Source organism: Pseudophryne corroboree, chromosome 10, assembly GCF_028390025.1.
Source record: "Pseudophryne corroboree isolate aPseCor3 chromosome 10, aPseCor3.hap2, whole genome shotgun sequence".
In the NCBI taxonomy this organism is placed as follows: Eukaryota; Metazoa; Chordata; class Amphibia; order Anura; family Myobatrachidae; genus Pseudophryne; species Pseudophryne corroboree.
In genome coordinates this window covers 95901077-95918811 of record NC_086453.1, presented here as the reverse complement: position 1 = coordinate 95918811, position 17735 = coordinate 95901077, and the positions used below count along the sequence as shown (strand labels likewise).

The following is a 17735-nucleotide window of genomic DNA, read 5'->3' as shown; positions in this document are numbered from 1 at the left end:
GACTGGCCTATAGGGGAACATGGTGGCCCCCACTGCCTGTGGGCCCACCTCTTCCTCTATGGATCAGATCTAGACTCTATCCTAGTGCACTTGAATTGTACATTATACAAATGTTACATTATACTTTACAGGACTATGGTGTTTTTTCTACAGTGCATTGCTGTTATTAAAGTGGAACATTTTCAGGCATGCAACTAGTAGTATTTACTACAGACCATGCACTCTCTAATGATTAGCCAAACCTCTGTGGTAGCTGACCACACCCCCTCTGGAGCCTGGCCACACCTTTGAGCATGGGCCCCTACAACTGCTTCCCCCGGAGGGCCCTTCATGCCCCAGTCCGATACTGTCTACAGTACAAAGTAGACAATAGAGCGTTCAATAATGGAAAGGATAGTCACGCTGGTTTTCATGTACTTTGTCCCATTACTGGCTTGCATATGCAGTTTTCTCAAACAAATCAGAAGATGGATATGCTCCCAATAGTGTAAAACAATTTAATAAAAATTACATATATACATCTTAAAACAGTCGGGTTGAATTGGACTCTCACCTGCTGAATATGTCTACAGACAAAGTAGACAAAAGCGCATAGATGGTGTGTAACAATCAGGCATCCCTGAATGGAAATGCTGTCAGCCTGGCACAGGTCAAGCGATTCACAAGTATCTCTCCTTTGATTTGCAAAAAACCTCTATCCAATTAGCCGTGAAAAGTTTTCACCCAATAATTTTACCGCAAATTTCACTTCACCTACTCTGAGCAAGTGAAAAGTTGGGGAAAATCCCTATTTTAAAGGAAAAATTTCGGAATTAGGTTCAGGACCCTTGGGACACCCTCCCTAAAGACTAATTAGGCACTTAGAAGTTTTTAATTCATTTTAATTGGCCAATAATGATGTTAGTTTTGGGGTGAAAAAGCGCAAAATTATGGAATTTGGGGTTCAATGTAAAGGTCAGGTATATTGGGGTGCTTTGTGAGTGGGACAAGTGTTTTTAGGCTCGCAGGGGGACGTAATAGGTCTGTTTACACTTTTTTAAAGTCCCATAAATGACCCAGATATATATTTATACCCATTTTTATGTGGCCCAAATTCAATTTAGCACTTATTTTGCTGAAGAAAACCTTGTTTTATTAAATTTTTCCATTAAAAAAAATGCATTTAACAGCCATTTGACCCAATTTAAGTACCCCAAATATATTGAATATGACCTATAATACACTTCTATACCGCTGTCCTATGTTAGTTTAGCATTTTTTGAGGTACCGGCTGATTTCCCCATTTTTACCCGAATTTTTCAATTATTTTATTTTCAATCAAGTCCCATTTTCACACATTTGGAATAGGATAGGGTGAAAATCGGGAGCATGCATACCTGCGAAAAGCCATTTTCGTAGAAATTTTTTGTGCGATAGACGCAAACAAATTTACACAAAAACACAAAAATTGCAGAGATTTCGTGGCTAATTCAATACTGCCCTTAGTGTACCTTGAGGATGGAGGTTGGGAACACCTGCACTAAACTATTACCTGCACCATTTTGCCAGATATATCTTGAGAATAAATAGCGCCACAGGGAATAGGTGCGACCTGCTGCAGCTGGCATACCATTCTGGATCCCCCTTGACCCAGATATTGGCTGGGGAGATTGGCTGATTATCAGCAGGCATTAGTTATTTACCTAGTTTTATTCTATTCACCTATCGCTACTCAAGATACAATTATAGCAATGGCATGCAGCACAGGAGGCATCTAAAAGATGGATTCAGGAGTTTAATTTGATCCACTGAAATTGTTTTATTGTCCCCATCATTCATGAGCTGTTTTATCTACAAACAATTGTAGATTGTTGGACTTCTTTGTACAAAGCAAAGTTTATTAATATATGGAGTTTCCTGTTCTGAGGCTCATTGACTCACCTGAACTCAAGACTTCTGCAAAGCTCTATTATAGAGCAGAGAGGTCAACATCACCATGGAATGCACTTAGATGAAATTCCCCTCCCTTCTCAACATAGGAAAGTATAGTACATCAGAAATATTTGCATTGAGTATTAAACAACTACATTGTGTTGCCTCACTGTTTGCACAGTAGAAGCTCGGGTCACTTGTGGTTCAGTTCTTCTCACTGTTTGCAGACTTGTTATATGTGCCGTCTGCAACTGCTGAGAGTGTAGCAACAAAAGTAAACTGGGATTACTGCCAGTGCCAGTGTGCCATCAAGGGAGCTGACTTTAAATCAAGCGTGTTGGTACCTAGATTAATTTATATTGGGGTTGACAAGTGACAGGGCACTACAGGCATGTGCATAGGCAGTTGGGGCGCACAGATAGGCGTCTGGAACACATGCATAGCTGGCCGAAGCACACGCATAGACATCTGGGGCACGCACATAGGTGGCTGAGGAGCACTGATAGGTGGCTGGAGTCCACAGATAGATGGCTGGAACACATGCATAGCTGGCTGGAGCACGCGCATAGGCAGCTGGGACACGCACATAGGTGACTGGAGTACACAGATAGGTAGCTGGAGTCCAGAAATACATGGCTGGACAACATGGATAGCTGGTTGTAGCACGTGCTTAGGCAGCTGGGGTGCACAGATAGGCAGCTGGAACACATATATAGATGGCTGGGGCACACGCTTAAGCAGCTAGAGTGCACAAATGAATGGCTGGAACACATGCATAGCTGGTTGGAGCATGCAAAAGGCGGCAGGGGATCACAGATAGGCCACTGGAGTGCATGGATACATGGCTCGAACACGTGCATAGGTGGCCTGGACATGCACAGATAGGTGGCTGGAGCAACAAATAGATGGCTGGAAAAATGCATAGCTGGCTGGAACAGCTAGGGTGCACAGATTGGCGGCTGGAACACATGCATAGGTGGCTGGGATACGCACTTCGGCGGCTGGAGCACACAAATTAATGGCTGGAACATATACATAGCTGGCTGGAGCACACAAAAGGCACCTGGGGTGCACAGATAGGCAGCTGGAACACATGCAGAGCTGGCCGGAGCACATGCATAGGTGGCTGGAGCACATGGATAGATGGCTGGAACACATGCATAGCTAGCTGGAGCACACACATAGGTGGCTGGTGCACACAGATAGGCAGCTGGAAAGCTAGCCCAGTGAGAAATGCAGGATTTATAGAAGGGGGTTTTCAAATGCAATCCACAATCTCCCACTCTGTGGAACATTGGAGCAAGTGAATGAGTGAATTAGGTGAAGAACATGAATTTAACCCTATCCAAAATGATTTTAGTTAAAACAAAAAGAAAATGATTTTTTAAAAACTGTTCGTTTAAACATCGAAACATCGAACGGGAACATCGCGACCATCGGAACATTGGAAAAATTGCGACTTTAGCTTTTAGAGCACGGACAGCTGCCAGGTACACAGGGGGCGTTTAGGGGTGGCTTGGGGGCAATGATTTACACTTACCAGCGGCTGCCATTGTCTGTTGCTGCTGGGGGTGAGGGATCCTGCTGTACTGACCGATCAGCAATGATCAGCAGCACGGCAACACTGGCGGCTGCGTGCTGGAAGGCAGAGGGACCTTCCGGTCCCTCTGACAGCAGCAGCGGAGGGATGTTTTCCTTTCCTGCCGCTGCTAACACTCTCTATCTGACTGGTCGCATCCTGTGCGACCAGGTCAGATAAAGCACTTGCAGGCTGATGCGACCATGTCAGGCAAGTGGTTAATTAATAAGCACTTCTACCACACCCACTAGTGGATTTCCCACTAAGCACGTGCGGCACTTCCTGGGGGGCGGCACACCAGGCTGATGAGGCCAAGTGATTCTTTTTTTTGTCATTGTGACTTATATTTTTTATATTTTATGTAGCAAATGACGGGAGTGGGACAATAGGTAGCAAATTGTGGTCCGGGACAGTGCCGTAACTAGGCATTTTAGCGCTGTGTGCAAGAAATGGCAATGGCACCCCCCTCATGGAAAAATATGGGCAGTGCGCGCCGTAGGCGCGTGCAAAAAATGAGGGACGTGGCTTCATGGAGAAGGGGTGTGGCCACAAAATAATACCAATTCATACTACGGTGCACAGTAGTCTCCATTATTCTAATTACGCCACACAGTAGTGCCACTACACCAGGTAGAGCCCCTTTAACACATTACGACAGCCAGACCCCCTTTTTACACATTACGGCAGCCAGTCCCCCTTTTTACACATTACGGCAGACAGCGTCCCCCTTTTTACTAGAGATGTGCACTTGAAATTTTTCGGGTTTTGTGTTTTGGTTTTGGGTTCGGTTCCGCGGCCGTGTTTTGGGTTCGACCGCGTTTTGGCAAAACCTCACCGAATTTTTTTTGTCGGATTCGGGTGTGTTTTGGATTCGGGTGTTTTTTTCAAAAAACACTAAAAAACAGCTTAAATCATAGAATTTGGGGGTCATTTTGATCCCAAAGTATTATTAACCTCAAAAACCATAATTTCCACTCATTTTCAGTCTATTCTGAATACCTCACACCTCACAATATTATTTTTAGTCCTAAAATTTGCACCGAGGTCGCTGGATGACTAAGCTAAGCGACCCTAGTGGCCGACACAAAAACCTGGCCCATCTAGGAGTGGCACTGCAGTGTCACGCAGGATGTCCCTTCCAAAAAACCCTCCCCAAACAGCACATGACGCAAAGAAAAAAAGAGGCGCAATGAGGTAGCTGTGTGAGTAAGATAAGCGACCCTAGTGGCCGACACAAACACCGGGCCCATCTAGGAGTGGCACTGCAGTGTCACGCAGGATGTCCCTTCCAAAAAACCCTCCCCAAACAGCACATGACGCAAAGAAAAAAAGAGGCGCAATGAGGTAGCTGTGTGAGTAAGATAAGCGACCCTAGTGGCCGACACAAACACCGGGCCCATCTAGGAGTGGCACCGCAGTGTCACGCAGGATGTCCCTTCCAAAAAACCCTCCCCAAACAGCACATGACGCAAAGAAAAAAAGAGGCGCAATGAGGTAGCTGTGTGAGTAAGATAAGCGACCCTAGTGGCCGACACAAACACCGGGCCCATCTAGGAGTGGCACTGCAGTGTCACGCAGGATGTCCCTTTCAAAAAACCCTCCCCAAACAGCACATGACGCAAAGAAAAAAAGAGGCGCAATGAGGTAGCTGTGTGAGTAAGATAAGCGACCCTAGTGGCCGACACAAACACCGGGCCCATCTAGGAGTGGCACTGCAGTGTCACGCAGGATGTCCCTTCCAAAAAACCCTCCCCAAACAGCACATGACGCAAAGAAAAAAAGAGGCGCAATGAGGTAGCTGTGTGAGTAAGATAAGCGACCCTAGTGGCCGACACAAACACCGGGCCCATCTAGGAGTGGCACTGCAGTGTCACGCAGGATGTCCCTTCCAAAAAACCCTCCCCAAACAGCACATGACGCAAAGAAAAAAAGAGGCGCAATGAGGTAGCTGTGTGAGTAAGATAAGCGACCCTAGTGGCCGACACAAACACCGGGCCCATCTAGGAGTGGCACTGCAGTGTCACGCAGGATGTCCCTTCCAAAAAACCCTCCCCAAACAGCACATGACGCAAAGAAAAAAAGAGGCGCAATGAGGTAGCTGTGTGAGTAAGATAAGCGACCCTAGTGGCCGACACAAACACCGGGCCCATCTAGGAGTGGCACTGCAGTGTCACGCAGGATGGCCCTTCCAGAAAATACTCCCCAAACAGCACATAACGCAAAGAAAAATTAAAGAAAAAAGAGGTGCAAGATGGAATTGTCCTTGGGCCCTCCCACCCACCCTTATGTTGTATAAACAGGACATGCACACTTTAACCAACCCATCATTTCAGTGACAGGGTCTGCCACACGACTGTGACTGAAATGACGGGTTGGTTTGGACCCCCACCAAAAAAGAAGCAATTAATCTCTCCTTGCACAAACTGGCTCTACAGAGGCAAGATGTCCACCTCATCATCATCCTCCGATATATCACCGTGTACATCCCCCTCCTCACAGATTATCAATTCGTCCCCACTGGAATCCACCATCTCAGCTCCCTGTGTACTTTGTGGAGGCAATTGCTGCTGGTCAATGTCTCCACGGAGGAATTGATTATAATTCATTTTAATGAACATCATCTTCTCCACATTTTCTGGATGTAACCTCGTACGCCGATTGCTGACAAGGTGAGCGGCGGCACTAAACACTCTTTCGGAGTACACACTTGTGGGAGGGCAACTTAGGTAGAATAAAGCCAGTTTGTGCAAGGGCCTCCAAATTGCCTCTTTTTCCTGCCAGTATAAGTACGGACTGTGTGACGTGCCTACTTGGATGCGGTCACTCATATAATCCTCCACCATTCTTTCAATGGTGAGAGAATCATATGCAGTGACAGTAGACGACATGTCCGTAATCGTTGTCAGGTCCTTCAGTCCGGACCAGATGTCAGCATCAGCAGTCGCTCCAGACTGCCCTGCATCACCGCCAGCGGGTGGGCTCGGAATTCTGAGCCTTTTCCTCGCACCCCCAGTTGCGGGAGAATGTGAAGGAGGAGATGTTGACAGGTCGCGTTCCGCTTGACTTGACAATTTTCTCACCAGCAGGTCTTTGAACCCCAGCAGACTTGTGTCTGCCGGAAAGAGAGATCCAAGGTAGGCTTTAAATCTAGGATCGAGCATGGTGGCCAAAATGTAGTGCTCTGATTTCAACAGATTGACCACCCGTGAATCCTTGTTAAGCTAATTAAGGGCTCCATCCACAAGTCCCACATGCCTAGCGGAATCGCTCTGTGTTAGCTCCTCCTTCAATGTCTCCAGCTTCTTCTGCAAAAGCCTGATGAGGGGAATGACCTGACTCAGGCTGGCAGTGTCTGAACTGACTTCACGTGTGGCAAGTTCAAAGGGCATCAGAACCTTGCACAATGTTGAAATCATTCTCCACTGCGCTTGAGACAGGTGCATTCCACCTCCTATATCGTGCTGAATTGTATAGGCTTGAATGGCCTTTTGCTGCTCCTCCAACCTCTGAAGCATATAGAGGGTTGAATTCCACCTCGTTACCACTTCTTGCTTCAGATGATGGCAGGGCAGGTTCAGTTGTTTTTGGTGGTGCTCCAGTCTTCTGTACGTGGTGCCTGTACGCCGAAAGTGTCCCGCAATTCTTCTGGCCACCGACAGCATCTCTTGCACACCCCTGTCGTTTCTTTAAAAATTCTGCACCACCAAATTCAAGGTATGTGCAAAACATGGGACGTGCTGGAATTTGCCCATATTTAATGCACACACAATATTGCTGGCGTTGTCCGATGCCACAAATCCACAGGAGAGTCCAATTGGGGTAAGCCATTCCGCGATGATCTTCCTCAGTTGCCGTAAGAGGTTTTCAGCTGTGTGCGTATTCTGGAAAGCGGTGATACAAAGCGTAGCCTGCCTAGGAAAGAGTTGGCGTTTGCGAGATGCTGCTACTGGTGCCGCCGCTGCTGTTCTTGCGGCGGGAGTCCATACATCTACCCAGTGGGCTGTCACAGTCATATAGTCCTGACCCTGCCCTGCTCCACTTGTCCACATGTCCGTGGTTAAGTGGACATTGGGTACAACTGCATTTTTTAGGACACTGGTGAGTCTTTTTCTGACGTCCGTGTACATTCTCGGTATCGCCTGCCTAGAGAAGTGGAACCTAGATGGTATTTGGTAACGGGGGCACACTACCTCAAGAAATTGTCTAGTTCCCTGTGAACTAACGGCGGATACCGGACGCACGTCTAACACCAACATAGTTGTCAAGGCCTCAGTTATCCGCTTTGCAGCAGGATGACTGCTGTGATATTTCATCTTCCTCGCAAAGGACTGTTGGACAGTCAATTGCTTACTGGAAGTAGTACAAGTGGGCTTACGACTTCCCCTCTGGGATGACAATCGACTCCCAGCAGCAACAACAGCAGCGCCAGCAGCAGTAGGCATTACACTCAAGGATGCATCGGAGGAATCCCAGGCAGGAGAGGACTCGTCAGAATTGCCAGTGACATGGCCTGCAGGACTATTGGCATTCCTGGGTAAGGAGGAAATTGACACTGAGGGAGTTGGTGGGGTGGTTTGCGTGAGCTTGGTTACAAGAGGAAGGGATTTACTGGTCAGTGGACTGCTTCCGCTGTCACCCAAAGTTTTTGAACTTGTCACTGACTTATTATGAATGCACTGCAGGTGACGTATAAGGGAGGATGTTCCGAGGTGGTTAACGTCCTTACCCCTACTTATTACAGCTTGACAAAGGCAACACACGGCTTGACACCTGTTGTCCGCATTTCTGTTGAAATACTTCCACACTGAAGAGCTGATTTTTTTTGTATTTTCACCAGGCTTGTCAATGGCCATATTCCTCCCACGGACAACAGGTGTCTCCCCGGGTGCCTGACTTAAACAAACCACCTCACCATCAGAATCCTCCTGGTCAATATCCTCCCCAGCGCCAGCAACACCCATATCCTCCTCATCCTGGTGTACTTCAACACTGACATCTTCAATCTGACTATCAGGAACTGGACTGCGGGTGCTCCTTCCAGCACTTGCAGGGGGCGTGCAAATGGTGGAAGGCGCATGCTCTTCACGTCCAGTGTTGGGAAGGTCAGGCATCGCAACCGACACAATTGGACTCTCCTTGTGGATTTGGGATTTCGAAGAACGCACAGTTCTTTGCGGTGCTTTTGCCAGCTTGAGTCTTTTCATTTTTCTAGCGAGAGGCTGAGTGCTTCCATCCTCATGTGAAGCTGAACCACTAGCCATGAACATAGGCCAGGGCCTCAGCCGTTCCTTGCCACTCCGTGTGGTAAATGGCATATTGGCAAGTTTACGCTTCTCCTCCGACAATTTTATTTTAGGTTTTGGAGTCCTTTTTTTACTGATATTTGGTGTTTTGGATTTTACATGCTCTGTACTATGACATTGGGCATCGGCCTTGGCAGACGACGTTGCTGGCATTTCATCGTCTCGGCCATGACTAGTGGCAGCAGCTTCAGCACGAGGTGGAAGTGGATCTTGATCTTTCCCTAATTTTGGAACCTCAACATTTTTGTTCTCCATATTTTAATAGGCACAACTAAAAGGCACCTCAGGTAAACAATGGAGATGGATGGATACTAGTATACTTATGGATGGACTGCCGAGTGCCGACACAGAGGTAGCTACAGCCGTGGACTACCGTACTGTGTCTGCTGCTAATATAGACTGGATGATAATGAGATGAAATCAATATATATGTATATATAATATCACTAGTACTGCAGCCGGACAGGTATATATTATATATTTATTATGTAATGACTGATGACGGACCTGCTGGACACTGTCAGCTCAGCAGCACCGCAGACTGCTACAGTAAGCTACTATAGTAGTATGTATAAAGAAGAAAAAAAAACAACCACGGGTAGGTGGTATACAATTATGGATGGACTGCCGAGTGCCGACACAGAGGTAGCTACAGCCGTGGACTAACGTACTGTGTCTGCTGCTAATATAGACTGGATGATAATGAGATGAAATCAATATATATGTATATATAATATCACTAGTACTGCAGCCGGACAGGTATATATTATATATTTATTATGTAATGACTGATGACGGACCTGCTGGACACTGTCAGCTCAGCAGCACCGCAGACTGCTACAGTAAGCTACTATAGTAGTATGTATAAAGAAGAAAGAAAAAAAAAACAACCACGGGTAGGTGGTATACAATTATGGATGGACTGCCGAGTGCCGACACAGAGGTAGCTACAGCCGTGGACTAACGTACTGTGTCTGCTGCTAATATAGACTGGATGATAATGAGATGAAATCAATATATATGTATATATAATATCACTAGTACTGCAGCCGGACAGGTATATATTATATATTTATTATGTAATGACTGATGACGGACCTGCTGGACACTGTCAGCTCAGCAGCACCGCAGACTGCTACAGTAAGCTACTATAGTAGTATGTATAAAGAAGAAAGAAAAAAACAACAACCACGGGTAGGTGGTATACAATTATGGATGGACTGCCGAGTGCCGACACAGAGGTAGCTACAGCCGTGGACTAACGTACTGTGTCTGCTGCTAATATAGACTGGATGATAATGAGATGAAATCAATATATATGTATATATAATATCACTAGTACTGCAGCCGGACAGGTATATATTATATATTTATTATGTAATGACTGATGACGGACCTGCTGGACACTGTCAGCTCAGCAGCACCGCAGACTGCTACAGTAAGCTACTATAGTAGTATGTATAAAGAAGAAAGAAAAAAACAACAACCACGGGTAGGTGGTATACAATTATGGATGGACTGCCGAGTGCCGACACAGAGGTAGCTACAGCCGTGGACTAACGTACTGTGTCTGCTGCTAATATAGACTGGATGATAATGAGATGAAATCAATATATATGTATATATAATATCACTAGTACTGCAGCCGGACAGGTATATATTATATATTTATTATGTAATGACTGATGACGGACCTGCTGGACACTGTCAGCTCAGCAGCACCGCAGACTGCTACAGTAAGCTACTATAGTAGTATGTATAAAGAAGAAAGAAAAAAACAACAACCACGGGTAGGTGGTATACAATTATGGATGGACTGCCGAGTGCCGACACAGAGGTAGCTACAGCCGTGGACTAACGTACTGTGTCTGCTGCTAATATAGACTGGATGATAATGAGATGAAATCAATATATATGTATATATAATATCACTAGTACTGCAGCCGGACAGGTATATATTATATATTTATTATGTAATGACTGATGACGGACCTGCTGGACACTGTCAGCTCAGCAGCACCGCAGACTGCTACAGTAAGCTACTATAGTAGTATGTATAAAGAAGAAAGAAAAAAAAAACAACCACGGGTAGGTGGTATACAATTATGGATGGACTGCCGAGTGCCGACACAGAGGTAGCTACAGCCGTGGACTAACGTACTGTGTCTGCTGCTAATATAGACTGGATGATAATGAGATGAAATCAATATATATGTATATATAATATCACTAGTACTGCAGCCGGACAGGTATATATTACATATTTATTATGTAATGACTGATGACGGACCTGCTGGACACTGTTAGCTCAGCAGCACCGCAGACTGCTACAGTAAGCTACTATAGTAGTATGTATAAAGAAGAAAAAAAAAAAAAACAACCACGGGTAGGTGGTATACAATTATGGATGGACTGCCGAGTGCCGACACAGAGGTAGCTACAGCCGTGGACTAACGTACTGTGTCTGCTGCTAATATAGACTGGATGATAATGAGATGAAATCAATATATATGTATATATAATATCACTAGTACTGCAGCCGGACAGGTATATATTATATATTTATTATGTAATGACTGATGACGGACCTGCTGGACACTGTCAGCTCAGCAGCACCGCAGACTGCTACAGTAAGCTACTATAGTAGTATGTATAAAGAAGAAAGAAAAAAACAACAACCACGGGTAGGTGGTATACAATTATGGATGGACTGCCGAGTGCCGACACAGAGGTAGCTACAGCCGTGGACTAACGTACTGTGTCTGCTGCTAATGTAGACTGGATGATAATGAGATGAAATCAATATATATGTATATATAATATCACTAGTACTGCAGCCGGACAGGTATATATTATATATTTATTATGTAATGACTGATGACGGACCTGCTGGACACTGTCAGCTCAGCAGCACCGCAGACTGCTACAGTAAGCTACTATAGTAGTATGTATAAAGAAGAAAGAAAAAAAAAACAACCACGGGTAGGTGGTATACAATTATGGATGGACTGCCGAGTGCCGACACAGAGGTAGCTACAGCCGTGGACTAACGTACTGTGTCTGCTGCTAATATAGACTGGATGATAATGAGATGAAATCAATATATATGTATATATAATATCACTAGTACTGCAGCCGGACAGGTATATATTATATATTTATTATGTAATGACTGATGACGGACCTGCTGGACACTGTCAGCTCAGCAGCACCGCAGACTGCTACAGTAAGCTACTATAGTAGTATGTATAAAGAAGAAAGAAAAAAAAAAAACACGGGTAGGTGCTAGGTGGTATACAATATTATATATATATTATATACAATTATATATATATATATATATATATATATATATATATATATATTAAACTCATAAACTGGTGGTGATTATTAAACTGGTGGTCAGGTCACTGGTCACACTATCAGCAACTTGCAAGTAGTACTCCTGAGTCCTAAGCAGACAATCACAATATATATTATACTGGTGGTCAGTGTGGTCACAAACAATGGCAGTGTGGCTGGCACTCTGGCAGCAAAAGTGTGCACTGTACGTTATATGTACTCCTGAGTCCTGAGTCCTGCTCTCAGACTCTAACTGCTCCCCACTGTCAGTGTCTCCCCCACAAGTCAGATAATACAGTCACACTATCTCTCTCTATCACTTCAGCAAGTACTAGTAGTAGTAGTACTCCTCCTAATGGTCCCCAAAATTACTACTGTGTCTCTCTCTGTCTCACTCTCTTCTCGAATCTCTATAAACGGAGAGGACGCCAGCCACGTCCTCTCCCTATGAATCTCAATGCACGTGTGAAAAATGGCGGCGACGCGCGGCTCCTTATATAGAATCCGAGTCTCGCGATAGAATCCGAGCCTCGCGAGTATCCGACAGCGTGATGATGACGTTCGGGCGCGCTCGGGTTAACCGAGCAAGGCGGGAAGATCCGAGTCGCTCGGACCCGTGTAAAAAAAACTGAAGTTCGGGCGGGTTCGGATTCCGAGGAACCGAACCCGCTCATCTCTACTTTTTACACATTACTGCAGACAGCGTCCCCTTTATACATGGGTGAGGGGGGACGGGGACTGGAGCAGCGTCAGGGGAGGACCCGGAGGAGCAGGAGGGAGGGGACTGGAGCCGCAGCAGCGCTATGTAATTGGTAGCGGCGCCGCTGCAGCTGTCCCTCTGCTTCCGCATTGGCTGCCTGCCGCCGCTGTGAATGCTGGGATGAGGGAAGCACATCCCAGCATTCACAGCAGCGCCGGCCAGCCAATGCGGAAGGAGAAGGACTGCTGCAGCGGCACCGCTACCAATTACATAGCCCTGCTGCGGCTCCAGTCCCCCTCCCTCCTCCTCCTCTGGGTCCTCCCCTGACGCTGCTCCTCTCCTCTTCTCCGGCGGCGCAAAACGCACAGGCGGCTTGTAATGAGTCAATTTGATATTTAACACACATACAGTATTATGCAGCACTTTAAAATTAAATAAAAAAAATAGCTCATTGTCTTTAATACAGAGCCTGTACAAATAAAAGGCCAAGAGATTCAACAACAGAACATTACCGAATGAGTTCATTGGGACAGGTACAGTATCCTATATAATAAAAGGCTAACCCTGCTCCTCACGTCTATGGGGGAATTCAAATGTTGTGTGTGCAGGCAGCCCCTAGATGACGTCCAACAGAGCAATTCAAGTGTTGCTTCCGGTGCGCACAGCCGCTGGCGCTGACATTACTGTTATGCTGTTCCGTCATTTTGACAGGCTGGTAACTAGTGTATCAATAACTGACAAGAAAAGACAAGTGAGCACAATCTAAAAGCAAAACCATAGCTACATATTTTAAAATACTAGAAAATATCTTATGCAACTATATTTTGTTGGGACGTAATAGAAATTGCAAAATATGCTCAATACCTGTACAAGCATTCCAATTTCAACAGTAACAATCTTCAAACACCACTAGAGGGCGATAAAGCAAAAGAAATTGGTACAATATGGACAACATACAGTACAAATAAAAAACTGAGCTCATTTTGTACATGTTTGGAAAACTAAAGTATAATAATCACCTTCATTTTATAAAGTTTCATTATGACATTCATTCGTATTGATGAATCCACCGCAGATAAATTTATGTTATAATATCACCCTGAATTAACTGCTTTTATGGCCAGATCCAAAAAGACTAGCAAGTCGTCACTGACCTCTTCCCCAGAAAGACAAAAGTAATATTTTAATACTACACAAAAACAATATTAGGCAGACTCACCGCTGAATGGCAGATGGAATTAACCATGGACATTATTGCTGAGCAATTGGTCTACAGTTGGGACTTTGGTTGTGTGATAAGGTGGGCTTTCTCTGCCACCCTGCTCTCCCACACTTTGGGCAAGATGTAATAAACCTTGGGGAAGAGATAAAGTGGAAAGAGATAAAGTACCAATCAATCAGCTTATAACTGTTATTTTTCAAACGCAGCCTAAAAAATGGCAGTTAGTAACTGACTGGTTAGGACTATATCTTTCTCCACTTTATCTCTCTCAACGGTTTGGTACATCTCCCCCTTTATTATATTAAACTGGATATCAGCAAAAAGTTGATGTGAACTGTTCATACTGGCACTACTAGGCCAATTCAACCGACTGTGTGCGTCACCTATGCGCCACACTGATGTTCCCAGTTGTAGGGTCACCACAAGGCTCCATCACCATTACCTGGGGGCTGGGGCTGCATATGGCGCTGCTTATCCTTTTCTTACTTTAATAATCCTCAACTGTCCAGATCCCGCAGTTTTTGGCCACCTTGATACTTATCTCAGTGTCGTCTACTGGTGTAGTTATGCTTAGTTACCCTGTAACTATGTCCTATATTGTCTTCAACTGTAAGTCACTGTTTTCCTGTTTTGATTATGTGCATATGTACTCTGTAATTGGGCGCTGCGGAACCCTTGTAGCGCCATATAAATAAAGGATAATAATAATAATAATAATAAATAGAATTTAAGCAGATTGGTTGATTTGGGCAATTATTCCATTTTAAGTCTCTCCAAGACTTGATAAATCTCCCCCTTTGTGTTGCTTTATGGTCACTATTACTAGGAATTATAACCAAGGGATAAATTTACTGTGTCTACATAGAAAGCCCTAGTACTATGAAGGTTACGTGACTCTACATAACTAGATTGTGGCATACAGTATTCAAGATTTAGCATCCTTTGAAGTGTACCAGCAGGGGCGCCCTCCTCTGAATGGCGCTGTAGACTCTGGCATTGTGCCGGAGTCTACTGCGCTTGCGCAGGTCTCCGGAAACAAGGCACCCACCATGATCCGGAGACCAATTTGGCTACCGCGCATGCGTGGCGGCCATTTTAACGGTGATTTACGCCGCAGACGCTGCTCCCGACGCTGCTCCCGACGCTGGTCTCCGGTAAGGTAAGTATTGCAATGTGTGCGGTGTGGACCCCCCCGGACCCAGGGGCCGTGTGCACCACACACATTGCACCCATTATAGAAATGCCAGTGGGTACCAGTGGGAAAAACAGAACATGCACACAGTAAAATCGGAACATACAAGGTAGGCACAATGAATGTAGATATGAAAACTGAGGTAAAGAGGGAATTTCTACTCTCATTAGTGAAGGGCAGCACTGAAGCACAAGGAGAAAATGAATGACTCAAAGTCTCTGAGCCCGGCACAGCTCTCTACGGCCATGTCCATCAGTGGCGTGCGGTGAGGTCAGTGGCTGGTGAGGCACTGTAGCCATCATGTCCACCATGTCCCGCCAATGCCCGCTATTGCCCCCGAGTCGATGCCTGTACCGAAGGTACACGTGCTCCCAGAAAAGTTAGTGTGGTCTCGCAATGAGGGTGAGGACTTACAACAAGGGGTATGGTCGTATGATGAGGAGAGGGTAATACCTTGGAAAGGCAGAGGGTGACAGGATAGAGATGGTGATGGGGCGACAGTGATGCAGGTGAGATGTAGTGGGTGACAGGGAGAGGGTGACAGGTAAAGGGTGATGGAGAAAGGCAGTGGGTGAAAGGGAGAGGGTGACACCAGGGAGAGGATGACAGCAGTGGGTGACATCAGGGAGAGGGTGACTGAGAAATGCCAGGGAGAGGCAGTGGGTGATGCCATGGAGAGGGTGATAGCGAGAGGGTGACGCCAGTGAGTGGGTGATAGCAGAGGGTGAAGCCAGGGAGTTGGTGACAGGAAGAGGGTGACAGGGAGAAGGTGACAGCAGTGGGCGACGCCAGGGTGAGTGTGATGCCAGGTAGCTGGTGACAGGAAAAGGGTGACAGGGAGAAGGTGACAGCAGTGTGTGACGCCAGGGTGAGGGTGATGCCAGGGAGCTGGTGACAGGAAGAAGGTGACAGGGAGAAAGTGACAGAAGTGAGTGACGCCAGGGTGAGTGTGATGCCAGGTAGCTGGTGACAGGAAAAGGGTGACAGGGAGAAGGTGACAGAAAGAGGGTGACAGGAAGTGACAGGGAGCTGGTGACAGGAAGAGAGTGACAGGGAGCTGGTGACAGGAAGAAAGTGACAGGGAGAAGGTGACGGCAGGGTGAGGATGATGCCAGGGGGCTGGTGACAGGGAAGGTGACAGCAGTCGGTGCCAGATGTGGGTGACAGAGAGAGGGTAATGCCAGGGAGATGGTGACAGCAGTAGATGACAGGAAGAGGGTGATGCCAGGGCAGAGAGTGACAGCAGTGGGTGACAGTAGAGGGTGATGCCAGGGAGAGAGTGACAGCAGTGGGTGACAGTAGAGGGTGACATGGAGAGGGTGATACTAGGGAGAGCCCATTCTGCCGGCGGGATCAGTACGAGATCCCGCCGGATGGGATCCCGGCAGTCGGAATACCGACACTGGGATCCCGACCGGCACAATCCTGACATGGGGGCGAGTGCACCGCAGCCCCTTTGCGGGCTCGCTACGCTCGGCACAGTAATTTATTCTCCCTCTATGGGTGTCGTGGACACCCACAGAGGGAGAATATGTCGGGATTGTGCTGGTCGGGATCCCAGTGTCGATAATTCGACCGGGATCTTGACCGCATCCCCTGCCGGCAGTACAGCATACTACATATGCAGTACAGCCGTGAGCCTTGGGTCCCTTGAATGCAGCATGGGTGAGCTCAGCCCATTACAAAGTGCACCCCCCCCCCCTCCCAAATCCCAGCCAGCAGTCCAACCCCACCCCCTTCCCCCTCCCCAGCAGGCTGGGCAGCATTTGCACCCTGGTAGCCATCAAGAGGTATTGCTACTAGCCCCTCACACTAATGCAGTAAAACATTGCCGCTGCCTTAATTAGGATTTATTTATTAGGCCCCCCGTAAATCCCGGCCAGCAGCCGCCGCAACCCCCCCCCGCCAATCCCGGCCAGCACCGCCGCAACCCCCCGCCCCCCGTAAATCCCGGCCAACAGCGAACCGCCGCCCCCCCCCCGACCCCCTCCCCCCAGCAATCAATATGTTCAGCAAACCTGAAGTGAGTGCACCACAGCGTGTCAGGAAGCCGGAGGAGCCGACAGAGGTGTGTGGATCACGGCCCCTCCTTCCCCTCTGCCTGGACTGCGTTACTGGGGGACAGGAAGGGCAGAGGGTAGTGGGCGGAGGGTGTCTCCCCGCCCCCCCCCCCCTGAATCTGCCCAATCACATCACTGTTAGTGACAGGGGCGTGCTTTCATACGGGCTGAAAGCACACCCCCTGTCACAGAGGCACTTCTGTTAAGTGCCGCTTTTGCTGTTTTCTTTAATGGGCTTTCGCTGCCCAATTTTTGGCTCCGCCCCCCACGTCCGGACCTTTAACATAGACAGCGGGAGGCACCGAGAGTGGTGCCTCCGCTACACATTTAAAACAGTTTTTATAATGAAAAAAAATATTAAAAAATTATTAAAACAATATAAAGACTAAAGCAGATACTTATGACACAGGACATGTGTCATAAGTA

At 46.8% G+C, this 17735-nt stretch overlaps 1 long non-coding RNA gene across 1 annotated transcript in view; it reads right to left on the bottom strand.

Moving 5' to 3' along the window:
* Positions 1-17434, bottom strand: part of LOC134966119 (uncharacterized) — a 40981-nt gene extending 23547 nt beyond the window's left edge. The window contains exons 1-3 of the long non-coding RNA XR_010188589.1: positions 17268-17434; positions 14055-14189; positions 13700-13744 (exon numbers count right to left, since the gene is read on the bottom strand). This is a non-coding gene — a long non-coding RNA (uncharacterized LOC134966119). The remainder of the gene's footprint in view (positions 1-13699; positions 13745-14054; positions 14190-17267) is intronic.
* Between the last annotated feature and the right edge of the window lie 301 nt (positions 17435-17735).